This window comes from Emydura macquarii, unplaced genomic scaffold, assembly GCF_026122565.2.
Source record: "Emydura macquarii macquarii isolate MOO-44397 ecotype Brisbane River unplaced genomic scaffold, CSIRO-AGI_Emac_v2 contig_2988, whole genome shotgun sequence".
Taxonomy (NCBI): domain Eukaryota; kingdom Metazoa; phylum Chordata; order Testudines; family Chelidae; genus Emydura; species Emydura macquarii.
Genome location: NW_027133125.1, coordinates 4,383,106 through 4,398,367, shown reverse-complemented (window position 1 = coordinate 4,398,367; position 15,262 = coordinate 4,383,106). Strand labels below are relative to the sequence as shown.

The 15,262-nt window shown below is 54.9% G+C and overlaps 1 protein-coding gene across 5 annotated transcripts in view; it reads left to right on the top strand.

The window, feature by feature from the left end:
• The window catches only part of TNS1 (tensin 1), a 236,554-nt gene that overhangs the window by 149,549 nt on the left and 71,743 nt on the right, over positions 1-15,262 (top strand). The window lies entirely within an intron of this gene.

The window sequence follows — 15,262 nt, the reverse complement described above, 5'->3', positions numbered from 1 at the left end:
ACCCGTCTCTCTGCCTGATCCAGCCGGGGCCCCTTCTGGCCAGGATGAAAAGGATCTCACTTGCTGAGCGGTGAGCTGGGGGAGGAGAAGAGGGAGGCCATCTCTCCAGGCCCAGGGGGCCTGGCGGGGAAATGCACCAGCTAGGCGAGGGGAAGGAAAGGAGAAATGCTGCAGACTGGCAGCGCTGGGGGAGCGGAGGGGCTGGACCGGTCCTGCTCTAGGTGAGATCGCAGCGAAGCCGTGCTTGGGCAGAGGCTCCAAAGGGGGTTCCCGTGTCACACCCCGGCTAGGGACTCGTCTTTCCCGCTCACACCCGCCTGTCTGACTGCTATTTACGGAGCCCTCGTCGCCGTGCGGGTTAAGCTCTAACCCCACCTAGCCTGGCCCGCAGGGCTCGGTTCGCCCAGCTCACGGGGCAGGCGCCTTGGCCGGGTAGCGCTGGGCAGGAGAAGTGGGATGAGAGAGGTCTCTGATCTCTAGGGCTTGGGCTCCAGCCCCGCGCTGCCAGGCTGCAGTTTGGAGAGGGCAGCCTGGCCGTGCCAAGCCTGAGCGCATCCCAAGTGCTGGGTCGATGTTTCTGCCGCTGGGAGAAGGGGCGGGGGTCTCCGTCCAGAAGGGCTCAGGATTTCCGGAGGATCCGGCTGGTGTAAAGCATGAGAGCCTCAAGAAGGCTGGGGGGGGGGGGGGCAACACAAACCTTCTCTCTTGCGCCCTCCCTCCATGCCATTCCCCGACAGCCCCGCTGGTACTGGCGGCTGGGGCGGGTTTTGTCTCCCAGACACTTGGGCATCGGCGCCTGTCCCTGGCTGTGAGCTGCAGGCAGCTGGGAGGTGAGGATCACAGGGTGTGAGCGGGCAGGTGGGCAGAGAACTGGGCTGTCATCCTGCCTCCCTTCCCACGCTCCTGCCCATCATCCCCGGGGCATCTCCGCTGCCACCTCTGGGTGGCAGCGATGGTAACGGGTGGCCCTGCCCGGGGAGGTGGCTGTAGCCGGGAGAGAGCTGGGATCATCGTGGGTCTGAGTCAGGAGGATCAGACAAGCTGCCCGGAGTGCCAGCGTCTCTCTGTTCTGCACTGCTGGGCTGGGGATCTCAGTGGAATAGCTTCGCCGGTACCTGGCCAGAGCCCAGACACACCAAGGCCCAGAGAAACGAGGCGCCAGCCCAGATGGGTCCGGCCAATGTGCCGATTGACTCCAGCGGAGGGTCTGCTCCTTAATCCTCAAAGCTGACCTTGTTCTCTGGACCTCCCACGCTGCCTGGGGTTTGGCTCAGGGCATGCCAGTGCCCCTTTGACCCAGATTTCCCTGTCCCTGTGTGCGGCGCTGTGAACGGTGCCGGGTGACCATCACGAACAAGAGCAATGGTGCGAGCCTGGATGGCACGTGCTGGGCTGGCCGGGGTGCTGCAGAAGATGACTCAGCCTCTGCCCCGGGACCTTGTGATGGAAACGCACGCACGATTAATATACGTGGGAGGCGGGCGGGGATCCCAGCCGGAGTGGGCCGGGGGTGTTGCAGTGCTTTGTCCTCCCCAAGAGCACGTGAAATGTGGCTTATGCTCGTCTGAGATCCCAGCAAGGCAGGAACCAGCCCATTGGTCTCTGGTAGTCTGTATCCCACCCCAGAGAGGGCGCAGTCTCTGGTGCGTCAGAGGAAATGACCCGTTACGGGAGGCGGAGCCGTGAAAGCCTTTGATCCCGCCTCCTAGCATAGCACCGCCATAGGAGGGGGTGGCAGGGTTCTGGGTCCCAAACCGCAGGGATTGGCAGGAGGGAGCCAGTCCGTCGAGCAAGGAGGCGGGGCTTTGGATGGATGGCCAAGCCCTATTGGGGCTTAGTTTCTAAAGGGGGTGGGGACTGTTGGGTGTGGAGAGCCAATCGGCTGCTCCGCTCAGAGCTGGGGGCGACCTCAGCACCCCACCCCAGAGGCTGCCCCCCAGAGAGGTCCCAGGGATTGTGTGCATCAAAGGCAGAGGGGGCGGGGTGGGGGGGTCCTCTCTGAGCGTGGGAATGATATCACAGTCCCTTCCAAGGCAACGGAGCGTGATGTCACCAGCAGAAGGGCCTGACCTCACGGCGGGCTGGGGCAGGGGGAGGGGAGACGCTCTCGCCCCAGCCCACATGCAGCGAGGGTCAGGGGGGTTTTTGGTGGGGCTCCTAGACGGGCGGTGGAAGGTGAGCGCGTAGGAAGGGCTACAGCTGCTGCGCGCCGTCAGCAGCGATCCAGGGAGAATGAAGAGTGCGGAGAACTGGGACGGGGAAAGCCGGGAAAGCTGCTGTTCTTTATTACCAACCTGCCGTCCTTCCCAGGTGCTGCCGGCCGAGGGGTCTCAACCTGTTTTACACCTCACGGCCACCTTGTAACACCAGCAGTGTCCAGTGTTTGCATCACCACACACACACACACACACGCTCTCGCTCTCTCGATCTAAAGGGCCTGGCAAAGGAAGGTCAGTCTCGTTAACCCCATTTGACAGGTGGGGAAACTGAGGCACGGAGAGGAGGAAGGGCTTGTCCGAGGAATTCCCGCCACTACCCACCCGACCCCCAGCGAGCTAGGAGTCAAAGCCAGACCTTACAGGGTGGTTGGTCTGTGCGTCTCGTTTTCTGTTGCTCACGCAATCGCAGACTCGGGCGAGTTGCATGACTAATCTGTGCCTCGGTTTCCCCCTCTGTGGAACAGGGGTAATTCTAGCTACCTGCCTGACCTGTGGGGGTGGTGGTGGGGGCAGGCGGAGGCTTTGGACTTGTCAGCTCAGCAGCAGCGTAGATAGGCAGAGCGTTATTGCCTCTTGGCCCTCCACTCCTGCACCTTCGCCCCAGGCCATCCGTGCTGTTCAGTGTCTGCTTGCAGGGAAATGTTTCTATTCTGAAGGTGTGTGGGGGGCACATGTCCCTGGCTCCCCTCCCTGCCTTTTGGCTGGATAGTTGCCTGACTTTCAGACACCCAGTAAGTGCTTCCCTGCGCCCATGATTCAGCAAAACCAGCTCTGTGCGAAGGGGAATGCGGGGAGGTGGGCATAGGGACATTCTCTGGCTGGCCCGAAGGTCGCGCGTTGTAAATATGACTGATCAGAGCCACAGATGGCGTGACAGGAGTGTTTACAAAGGGCCCGGCTCGACGTGCAGGGCAGGCTGAGTGAGGGGAGCAAAACCTGGGGCATTGTTCCAACAGACGCCCCAGGGGTCTGCCCAGTTTTGGACACCTTGGCTTCTTCTGTGTCCTGCGGACTGACAGCTCTGCATTCGGGAGTCCTGGAGAACCCCCCTTTCCCTCCTCCACATACCTGTTGGGTTCACCGTGCGGGCATGGAAAGCTGGCAAGGGGCAGCCTCTGAATTCCTGGCCGTGGGGAGGAAACAGAGATTGGTGACACATGGACTCAGGCACGTGCCTGGCGTATCGGGTGCCTGGGGTGACCTCATCAGCTCTACTGAGAGCTGGGGGTCACGGCCGCCCTTCCCAAAGGAAAACATCCATGTTGACATCTTAATGGCTGGAGCTTTTCCCCTGGCAAGATTCCCGCCCAAGCCACTGGGAGGTTTTGCCTGAACAAGGACTGAGCAAAACCTCAGGATCTGGCTCGTTTGCAGACTCCAAGATCAACAGGCCCAAAATTGGGTCCCTGGCCCTTCAGCCTGCGTCGAACTGTGTCACTAGATATACTGAACTGCTCCATTTAATTTAGTGCCAGCCGCCCAGTCTCCCAGGGCATGGAGAGGGGCTGACGGTCTGGGGAACGTTCATGCCTTTTTGACACGGATCTGATGTTTCCCTAAACGTGCGTGGGACGTGGCGACTAGACGAGGAACGGGCTGGACTGCGCGCAGAGACCTGACGACCGGGCGGCTACTTTTGCGCGTGCGGTTACCAGAATCGGATCCAGAAAAGGTAGGGAAAAGCAGAGCCCCGGGGGAAACGGCCTGCGACTGCGAAGAAACACTTTATGTCCCAGAAGCTTTGCTTTCCGCCTTCCGTGCAGAAATCATTCTATTCCCGTGTAAGGTCAATGGAGCTTCCCCTTCCTGGAGGCGACCCTTCACAACTCTTGCTCTCCCTTGAAGGAGACGCTAACAGTAACGGATGGCTCGTGAAATCCTTGGAGGGACCCGGCTAAGCCTCACAGTTTGTGGCTTCTTTCTGACCAGGCTCTCAGGAGGGGGCAGGTCCTGAGGAAGAGCATTTATCGTCACCGGGCGTTCCAGGCCTGGCTCAGATCCTCATGGAAAATACTTGGATGAGTCAAGCCAGGGATCGGCCCAAGAGGGACCGGTTGGTTATTTCTCTCCACTTGTATTTGGCATGCACCGCCATTCCCCTCTTCTTTGCTTCCTGCCAGCCGGAGCCGGGTGCTGCTGCGTTGGGCGAGGTGGGCACAGGACGGGCTGCCCTTCCTGGTCTTTCTGGCTTCTCTCTCCACTTCAGCTCCTGCTTGGACACCTCAAATGATCAAGGCCTCCAGCCCTGATCGTCTTTGTTCTTGGCATCTCTGGGGAGTTCTGGTCAGCATCCCCATTGCTAGGGGCAAGCGGCAGCTCCCTGCCCCGTGTCTGTTTTCACAGAGCCCGACAGCGCCCGGCGGGCAAAGGATTCCTCTCTTCTTCAGCGCCTTTGCCTTGAGGTGAGACCATGGCACGGGGCTTCTCCAAGCCCCTTCCTTCACGGCACGCTCATCCGGAGAGCAAGATGGGCGGAGGCTTGCTGGAAAGAAGAAGAGTTGCAGGTGAAAGGCCCTGATTCTCCATCCAGTGGCAACCCCCTGCGGAGTTGGATGGGGCGGGATCCGGCCCCAGCTTTTACGTGTGGTGAAGGAAGTAGGCACAGAGGAGAAAGCCACAGAGCCGGGCCAGAAGGGACCCCCTGACTCATCTACTCCGACGTCCTGCACATCACGGGGCACTAAACCCTCCCGGCCCCTGGCCCGTCTCTTATCTGAACTGAACTGCCAGATTCCCAGCCCCACTCCTGCCCTGCACGCTCACCTACGCCCACTGACTTCAGTGTGGGGCGCCTGCCAGTCTGAATTTAGCCCCTAGTGCAAGCTGCTGCCAGCCCATCCTCTCCACAAGCTGCTGCATCCTCTCCCACCTCGGTAGCGCCAGTTCCCTCGAGGAGCTAAGATCTCGGACCAGGCGGCGGCCGGCAAGGGAAGTTCTTTTGGGATGCTCCGGGCGGGACCTGAAGCGGAGGGAACCTGAGCGAAGGGGGAAACTGAGCCATGGGGGGGGGGGGGGGGGGGGGGTGTGCAATGACTGTGCAATATGCCATTGCTGGGAATAACTCCAGGAGTCCCAAATCTTCTCTTGCCACTAGACCAATATCCTTCCCACATGAAAAAAAAACCAAATCCAGCCCACAGCAACTCAGAAAGAGTCTGGGTCCAGCTGCTCCCTGTTTCGATGGATTGCTGTTGACATTTCAGCAAATGGTTTCTGGTGGGTTTAGCTTTTTTAAATTTATTTATTTTGTTTTAAACATCCCGGACAGGGCAATAAATACTTGCTTGCTGGCTACCTCCGCTGAGCAGCTTCCTGTCAGCGGATGCGGAAGAAACTCCTTGTCTTCTTGGATGGAAGCGAAGTCAGAAACACAGATCTTTACAGCAGATATTTAGGGGGGACCAGAAAAGGCTTTTCTTGAAAGGGTTTAAAATCCAAAGCCCTCAGCAGAATCTCAGTGCGGGCTTCGCATTTTCAAACTTCAAAGCGCTGGACGACCAAGATCCCAGTCACTTGTTGCCATCAAAGCTCCTACGGCATTTTTGACAATACGTAGATGTTACCCTGCATGCCCTGGCTACATCAGAACGCTGAACGGGTCATTGCATTTTGCCTCCCTAGCTTTCCCCTGCTGGTTTAATTGGATGCATTGCTATCCTTCACTTCCTGATCTCAGCTGTTGTGTAGCATTACTGTTCTTCTTGGACTCGAGCCAGCGACCCATAAATCAATGCAATGACTCCCATTGGCTTTGTCAGACATTGGATTGGGGCCGAGATCCCCAAAGGTATTCAGGCACCATTGGAATCGGACCTTTGACTGTCTGAGCCTGGGCCTTTACAGGGCCGCTGAGTTCCTCTCCAGAGGTGGCTGCATTTCAGTGATTCCTGTAACGTACACAGGCCAAAAGTTCAACCCCGGCTTCCGAAGGTGAGACTCTGAAATCCAGATTTAATCACCTAAACAAAAGCTTAAATTGCACCTGGAGCTGGGCCGCTTTCACTTATTCTGGATCACGCCCAGAAACTCTCCCAGGGGGTGTGAGGGATTCGGAAGCGCGGTGGCCCACTCAGCTCTGCATCTTTGGTGCATGAGCAGTCGCTGTGGCTTAAGGTCAGGTACTGGCAGGTTAAAAACCTGGTCCTGTCCCCCTCAGCGGCACATGGCATCCCCCAGGGAGGTTCCTGCAGGCCGGGGATTTCAAAGTGGTTAGAAACACTCTGGCTCTGGTGGGTCCCTGCTGATGGGCCCCCTTCTCCCTTCCACGGAGTTCTTGTATGAAGGTAGGCAGCCAGCTCTCTGGAAGGCAGAATGTGGCCATGGACCCAGATGGAGCCCCACTGTTCCGCCCAGTCCCAGCTCTGTCAATGATCTGGATGCCAGGGTGAGAGCCACTGTCCCTTCCCCATCTCGGACAGGTTTGAAATAGCCGCTCCAGGAGAGCTTAGTGTCTGTGAACCAGGGCTGGGCAATTCAATCCTCCCTGGCGGTGCAGAGTCCCTGCGGGTCAACCTTGTGCTTTCTTTCTTTCTGTCTTTCTTTCTTTCTTTCCCTCCTGTGTTGAGTAGTTCCCTGCCTATCTCTTAAGCACTCCCATGCCCTGCGACTGTAGCTTTTCTCTCCCATAACTCTAGGCGAGGCTGTGGCAGGCGGGCGGGGAATGAACTAAGGCAGCTCCTCTTGCAGCCTGATTGTGGCAGGCAGGGAGAGGAGAGGTGCCCTGGCAGACCTGCGGGAGCTTTAATCACACGCAGCTTCAAGTGGAAACAGAGGAGAGCCAAGTCTTTGATGTGCTGCGTAGCCGGAGCCCAGTCCAGAGCGGACGAGCCAGTGCAATTGGGAGGGGCCGAGCGGGTGTCCCAGCCGGAGCGTGTGCGTGGGACCTTGTTTACCGTTCTTCTCGCCTTATTTGGTCCGAGAACTGCATGCAACATTTTTGGCATAGCAAGAATGTGTGTGTGTTGGTCGGGGCAGCTGGCACAGGGACCAGAGAGAGAGGGAGGGGTCCGACAGCCGGTAGCTTTCTTCCAGCGCTGGCTTCTCCCCTGGGTGAGAGGGCCCTCCCTGATGCGTCATGGACCGGGCGGTGGGCGTGGGGGGTGAGGTTGCCATGCGAGTTGGAGAGTTGGCTCTGCGTTGGTCTCTGCCACGGGCACGATGCCCCCCCCCTTCCCCGGCCCTGCTCCGTGCTGGCGAGTTGAGGAGAGAGGAATGCAGATTATCAAGCCATTGTTCCTCTGTCTCCAGGGTGCAATCCTGAGAGGTGCGGGGCACCTGCTGACCCTCCCGCGGTTCCAGGAGGCATCCCGGGTGCTCAGCACTAACGGGAGCTGACGGAGACACTGGACAGCGGCTGGCCGAGGAGGAGAAGGGCTGGGACTCAGCGGCGAGGCCTGGGGGTCGGGCATCCCCCTTGGTGGCGGTGCTTTAGTTCTGGGGTTTTCTCCCTGAGCGTGGCTGAGAGGAGGAGGGTCTGAGCAGGGGAGGGTTAGCTGCACCGCAGGGATCCCCAGGATGAGGCCTGCAATGTGGTTTCCCAGGCAGGATTAGCAGCAGCTGGGTGGGAGAATTGCAGCGCTCCCCCAGGCCTAGCCCAGCCGCTTCACATTTGCGCTACGTCCTCTCGCTGTCTGGTGACCCCCCAGCACCGCGGTGTCTGAGCACCCCCCCGTCTTCAGTGTACTGATCCCTATAACCCCCCAGGGAGGACATTGGACTGAGCCCAAAGAGACTAAGTGCCAGAATCTGAAAGGCAGGTGCCTAACTCCCATTGTTAAGTGCCTAACTCCCATTGTTCAGTGCCTAAATACCTTTAAAAATCTGCCCCTAAGTGACATGCTCAAGGGCGCCCAGGGAGGCTGTGTCAGAGCTGGGAACTGAGTCCAGCTCTCGTCCTTTCTCTTTGCAGGAGAAGGTTTTCTCTGAAGAAGGGGTTTCTGGACAGGGGCTTTGTGGTGTTTCTCTGGGGAACGTGTCGTAGGGGAGGCCAGGCAACGTTACAGCTCTTGTGGGTGGGGCAGGCTGATTCAGGCAGTGGGATTGGAGCCACCCTTGAGTTCAGGCACAACGCCCAGTGAGTCAGCGGAGCTGTGTGCGGGAGGGATCACTGATCTGGGGGTCCCTTCTAGCCTTAAACCCTGTGACTGCCATACTGCACCGTGCGTCCTGGGGTTCAGCCTGGCGCACTGACCGTCAAGCGTGGACATTCTACGTAGTAAAGTCATTCTGGATCCTTTTTATCAGACCTGGGCAGACCATCTGCAACCAGTAATTTATTTACTGGCTGAGTTTAGCCTCCCTTTTGGCCAGAAGATGATCCAGAAGCAGATCGCGTTGTCCTCCAATTTTTCTGTTGTTTGAAATTATTTGCCAATTTTTAAATTTTTTTTTTTTGGGCCAACGTTTGCTGTGTCCTTTGGGAGTCTTTGATTTTCGAGCTGTGTCGCTTAGCGGCGATGGATCAGAGAAGCCATGCGCTTTTAGTTCTGACTGCTGGTTGTCTTAGCACGTAAGTCCTGGTGCATAGGAATTTAAAATTCAGTTTGAGGCACATGCCAGGTGACTTTGAAATTTGCCTTCTGTGAACACCGGCCCCAGCAAAATGTTACCGGAGAGCGAACACAAAATTGTCCCCTGCCCAGCAAAAATTACTTCACCTAAGTCTGCTATGTATTGGGTAACGGAGAACACTAGATAGATGGGAACTGCCTCCTCTGGACCGACCAGTCTACCTTAGATACTATGTAGAATCAGAGCGCTCTAGGGGACCTCACATCCATGAGGTGGGCCCATGCGAGTCGAGAGGTTTATGTGAAGTCTGCCACCAGGAGCCCTGCCGGGATTCAAATCAGTGACTTCTGGCTTCCCAGACAGTTGCCCCACCACTGCAGGACCGAGGCAGGACCGAGTAAAACAAGACCATCCCTGACAGGTGTTTGTCCAGCCTGTTCTTAAAAACCTCCAGTGATGGGGATTCCACAACCTCCCTGGGAAGCCTGTTCCAGAGCTTAGCCTACTTAACTTAGAGTTTGAAAGTTTTTCCTAATATCTAAACTAAATCTCTGTTGCCAGTTTAAGCCCACGACTTCTTGTCCTACCTTCAGCGATTGATCGCTGTCCTCTTTATAACAGCCTTAACATATTTGATGACTGTTCTCAGGTTGCCCCTCAGTCTCCTCTTCTTAAGACTCTACATGCCCAGTTTTTAACGTCTTTCCTTCCAGGTCAGGTTTTTTAAACTGTTTATCATTTTTGTTGCCCGCCTCTGGATGCTCCTAAAGCCTGGTGCCCAGAACTGGACACAATACTCTGGCTGAGGCCACACCAATGACCTCCCGTGTCCTACATACGACACCCCAGAATGAGATTAGCCTTTTTCACGAGAGCATCACGTTGTTGGCTCATATGCAATTTGGGATCCTCTTCAGCAGTGCAGTGGCCCAGCCGGTCGCTCCCCACCGCGTGGCTGTGCACGTGGTTTTTCCTTCCCACGCGACGTACTTTGCGCTTGGCTTTACTGAGTTTCATCTTGCCGATTTTCAGGCCGATTCTCCAACTAGTCAAGGCCGCTTTGAATTCTTAGATGCCCCTGGCACCCGAGTATCGGCTCGCAATCTTTCACGTCATTTATCCTCACAACGCCGCCCCTGGGTGGCAGGGCAGAAGTATTACAGCAGCAGGTATCTCTGTATCTAGGTCCTTATCTGGCCCCCATCACTGCAGTATCTGATCGTCTCACAGTCACACCAACTCCAGGAGAACATTTCACTGCTGCTAGCCAGTGCTGGGGCGGTGGAAGGATGCTCACGGCGCCATGTGCCGGGCATTTCTTTTTCCTTCCCTAGGCAGATCTTCTCTGTCTCCTACTGCAAACAGCTCCTTGCGCTTCCGGGCTGAGCCGAGCCCCACGGCTGGGGGGACAATCATGAGATTTGCAACAGGGGGTTTTCTTCACAGATGCTGCATTGTTGGGAGGGGTCCCGACCCCTCCGCTTCACAACAAAGAAGGGGGTCTCGCATAGAGAAAGCACAGCCTGATCACGTCGCCCGTGAAGGGGCGGCGCTCGCTTGTGCGTCGTCATGTCACTAACACCGCCAGGAGCTGTGGCAGGCATGAGAGCTGTCCCCAGCTGAGCAGCGGGGGCACCGGCTGCACAGAAAAGCAGCCCAGATACCACAGTGATGGGTGCCCTAGAAACGTCACCGCTAGAAACAGCCAAGAAGAGCCCGGGGCAGGGAGGAAAGACTTGAGCCCTTCTCTCCAGAGTTGCCCTGCTGCCCCTCGCGCTCTTGCATGGGTGATCAGGCCCGGCTGAGCGAGTTCTGCATTGAAAACCTCCATGTTGCCCGTCAGGAGAATCGTGAACGCATTCGGGGAGGGTTAGCCCAGCGTGGACTCTGAACCCCGAATCCGGTTCACACGGCCCTAGAGGACTTGTAGATTCCATGGCCAGAGGGAAGCGTCGCGATCATCTGGCTCGACCTCCTCCACAGCACAGGCCAGAGAACTCCCCAAAACAATTCCTAGGGCAGAGCTTTTGGAGAAATATCCAGCCTTGATTGGAAAATTGTCAGTGACGGAGAATCCACACCCGAGCCTTGGTAACTTGTTCCAATGACTCTCCCCCTTGAAAATTCACACCTTATTCCCTGAATTTGTCTAGCTCCAACTTCCAGCCATTGGATCGTGTTAGACCGTATCTAGCTCGATCAAAGAGCCCAGGATTCAATATTTGTTCCCCATGTAGGTACTTATCAGCTGTGATCAAGTCACTGGTTCATCTTCTCTTTGTTAAGCTACATGGATGAAGCTCCATGACTATTGCTGGGCGGGTTTTCTAATCCTTTCATCATTCTTGTGGCTCGTCTCTGACCCCTCCAATTTCTCAACATCCTGCTTGAAGTGTGGACATCAGGACTGGACGCAGGATTCCAGCAACGGTCGCACCAGGGCCAAGTCCAGAGGTAAAATAACCTCTCTGCTCCTCCTCGAGCTTCCCCTCTTTATGCATCCCAGGATCACATTAGCCCTTTCGGCCCCGGTGTCGCACTGGGAGCTCATGTTCTGCTGGTTATCCACCATGACCCCCGAGTCTTTTTCAGAGTCCCTGCTTCCCGGGATGGCTGGGAGAGCCAGACCATTGGCTGGGCACAGCTGAGTGGGTGGGGGATAGTAACGGAACCAGCTCCCTGCTTCGGAGATCAGTTCTGTGCTGGCCCGAACTCTTGAGAACTTGAGAGCAGACTCCGGGCCTCTGCGCGGGCCACTTATTACAGAGCAACCTTATTTTAAAGAACGCGGCAGCACATCTGGAACTGGTTTGGATTGGGGCTCGGTTTGTACCCCACCACCCAGAACGGCAGGTGTCTTAGCTACACCAGGCCAGGTCCTCAGCTGGGGGGGAATCAGAGTTATGTCCTCAAAAGTTAATGGGGACTGTGCCAGCTTACACCGGTTGGGGATCCGGCTTCAGTGGAGCAGTGCTGATTTACACCAGTTGGACATCTGACCCCATGGCCTCAATGAACGGGCCTTGGGGAGATGAGACTCACTAGCAGCGATACACTATACATGACCTTAAATAGCTTTTCCAGCCATAATCTTGTGTTTGCGGGGCTGGGGGATCCGTGGCTCTAGCTGCAGCTCTGTGTGTGTGTGTGTGTGTGTGTGTGTGTGGTATCATAGCCCAGCTGTCGTGTCCGTGGCGCTCACCCCATAGATTGGTTACAACAAGGCTGTTTATATGGAGAGGTTTCTCGTGTTTTTCCCAGCGGAGCCTGCCCCGAATCCTTCCCCATCCTTCGTCGCGTTCGCCTCGCTGGGTTAAGCACCCAAGCGACTGTAAATCACCGCCAGGGAGGCTGTGGCCAGTTGGCAGGTGAGGTCACGGCAAGTTGGAGGGGGGAAATGCGCACGTCAGCTGCTTCCAGCTGGAGGGTCTCCTCTGGCTGGCCTGGCTTGTTCCTGTTCACAGCTGTAAATATTTGCTTTCGACGGGATTTCAAATCTCCTGGGAATTCCTGCGCACTTGCAGCATGAGAGGCGAAGGGTTTCAGTAGGGGACGTATCACTGAAGTATGCACCCATGGGCCAGGAGCTGTAGGGAGCAAAGCCGGCTGTTTGCTTCCTTCATGGGCTTCCCTTTCTGGGGCTGGCTCGGTACCAGTTCAGCCCCTGGAGGAAGGTCAGGCATCCCACCTGTAACAAACCCCCCAGGGGCCATTCCAGCTACCAGAGATTGTTGGAGCGCTTGAACACTTTGGCCACATGCCCATGCCCTGCAGGGATTAGAACTGCTCTTCTGGCCCTGTACCATGGGGTCAGACCCGTGCAATGCAGCCACGGTGGAAGCCAGGATCTAGGCCCCCGCCCCCTCGTTTGGCCATAAAGACCATCTGCAGCTCTATGAGTCCCAGCCCGCGAGTTCTGGGGTGTGCAGCAGACATTTCTTCAGGGATGAATTATTGCCAGCCCTTAGTCTACGAAGGACCGTTGCTTTGGAAATCTTTCGGCCTCTGGGGCTGGATTCATTAAAGGGTACAAAAATTGTATTTCCAAATGCTCATCAAATGGCATTCGATGATTAATCATTTGTATTCCAGTCGCATCTTCACCCTGATCAGGGTTCCACCGCGCTAGGCACTGTACATGCGCATAGTAAGAAACGATCCCTGGCTCAAAGATTTGACACTCTCAGTAGACCAGACCGACAGCGGATGGGAGGGGAAACAGGCACAGAGAGGAAGAGAAACGCCCAAGGTTGCAGAGGGGTCTAGCAGCGATCTGGGAATGGAACTGTGTCTCCTGTGTCTCACCGTGTATTCCCTAGCCCACAGTGAATTCACTAGCTCAGTCACCCTTCCCCCCACCTCCGCCTTTTTTTCTTCTATGTTAACTACTTCAGGACACAAAATGCTGGACTTGTCTAGTCAGACCTGCATAACACCGGGCAGGGAACGTATCCAACATACTTCCATGAATTTTTCGCCGTGACGTGAGAGACACAAGGTGGGTGAGTTCATATCTCTCACTGGACCATCTTCTGTTGGTGGAAGGTACAAGCTGTCGTGCTACGGACGGCTCTTCTTCAGGGCGTTATCTTAGCTTGGACCTTCCACCAGCAGAAGTTGTCCAGTAAAAGATATTATCTCGCTCTCGTACTTCCGTTCGGCAGCTGGGGAATTGATTTACGAGCGACCGACAAGCAAAGAGGTGTGCAAGTGGTGGGTGGACTACCAACAAGTGAGCAGCTGATGAGCAAGCGGCCGACGCTAACCTATTCTTGGGTCTTGCTTATACAGGGAAGTGTCAGCTAAGGTGAATTTAAACTGCAGTAGTTCTATAAGGTGAGGCTTGGCAGAATTCAATTCTTGTCTTTTTATCATTTCAACGGATAATATCAATATTCATTTTGAAGCTTTTTAAAAATTGTTACCCATTTAAATTTTCACACTTGTAGAAGATTATGGAGAGGGGGGGTCAGACAGCAGGTCAGACAATAGTTATTTAATGGCAGTAGGTGTTGATTTCAAACAGGTAAAGCTTTATAACCGTTAAAACACAAATTGTCGATATGACATATCAAAACAGACAGAGTAAATATCCTTTGGTCAAACTCTTAATACATCCTCAAGCAGTGTTTTTCTTACTTGGCCTGCCTGCAAATTTTGATGATCCTTGATGGAAATATTCTTTGTCGATTTGTGCGTGTAAGGTGAAATCAACGTTTACCGACATCTGCTAATAAAAATCTAATCCTTCCAAGCCTACCTGAGCCCCACTGTTATTCCAGTATGAGCTGCTTTTCTTTTGGTTTAGTTATGTCACTTGGGAAGGGGTTGAAACTAAAAAAACCCCCAACTAGCCACCAAACAAAAAAACCCAGCCATGCTTGTACCAAAACGAGTGTGTCCGTATGGCTGAGTTATACCAGCAAAACATTTCTGTGTGGACACGGCTTTAGATGGTGAGGACTTTGGGACCGGGACTGATTTTTTGTTATATGTGTGTACAGCAGCCAGCGCAATGGGGGCCCTGACTGCAGGGGTGAGCTAGATTGAACTGTGGCAGGGGGTGTTCTCCCCACACCTGCCTAGGGGAGCAGTGCTTAGCTGAGCAAGGGACAGGAAAAGGAAACTTGACTGATTTTAGCGGAGGAGAGAAGCTGCTGTGTGTCTGTAGGCCATGTAGACAGACCCTCTGATTTCCAATCCTGCCTGAGTGGATAGGTGCTGCCTCAGTAGAAATAAGAAAGGATGATCATCCACCTTACAGCTGGCCAGGAGAATGGCAGTATTTGCCCGTATAATATTTCATGGAAATTGTCTCATTTGTCAACAGTTATTTTTTTCAGTTTAGGGGGAAAAAATTGGGGTTTTTAGCATTTTTGTTGTTGTTGTTGTTGAAAACCAGGAACATTCTGAAAGAAACAAAAGTGTTTATTTAAGAAAAAGGCCATTTTTCACTGAAAGAAAGTTTTGAACAAAGACATATACAAATAGTAGATCTAAATATGAATAGTTTGGTTACATAAGATCTATCTGTCCATCCGTCCATCCATCCTACTCACAGAGCCCATGTCACCATTGTATCTGAACACTCTCAAGGCCAGGTCATGTCTGATGTGCTTCTTTCAACTCTGGACTGCTCTGTGTGTCTGCCCGTCACTGAAAATAAATCAGGGGTTAATCATGCTGGCATGGTGAAAATAGCTGTTGTACGGGGTGTATTTCAGGGCTTTCTGTAAGGCAGCACATTTATCCTGTTACACCAGGGCTTTGTGGTGGCCTCATAAATAGCATTAGCCTGGAAGGGACAGTCAGAGTGGCTGGCAGAGTCACTCCCTCTGGGGGTTTCTCCTCCATGCAATCGAACTGGTTTATGGGGGGAGACAGGAGCCATCCTGGGCAATCCAGGCCAGAGAGACTGAGCCGGGGGGAAATTGAGCAGTGGAAAAGATCAACTGACTATCAACAAAATGGTCCCGTCCATGAGGTCTGTCTGTCTGTGTTCCTAAAAGAAAACCCCTCGGCTTCTGTCCGGC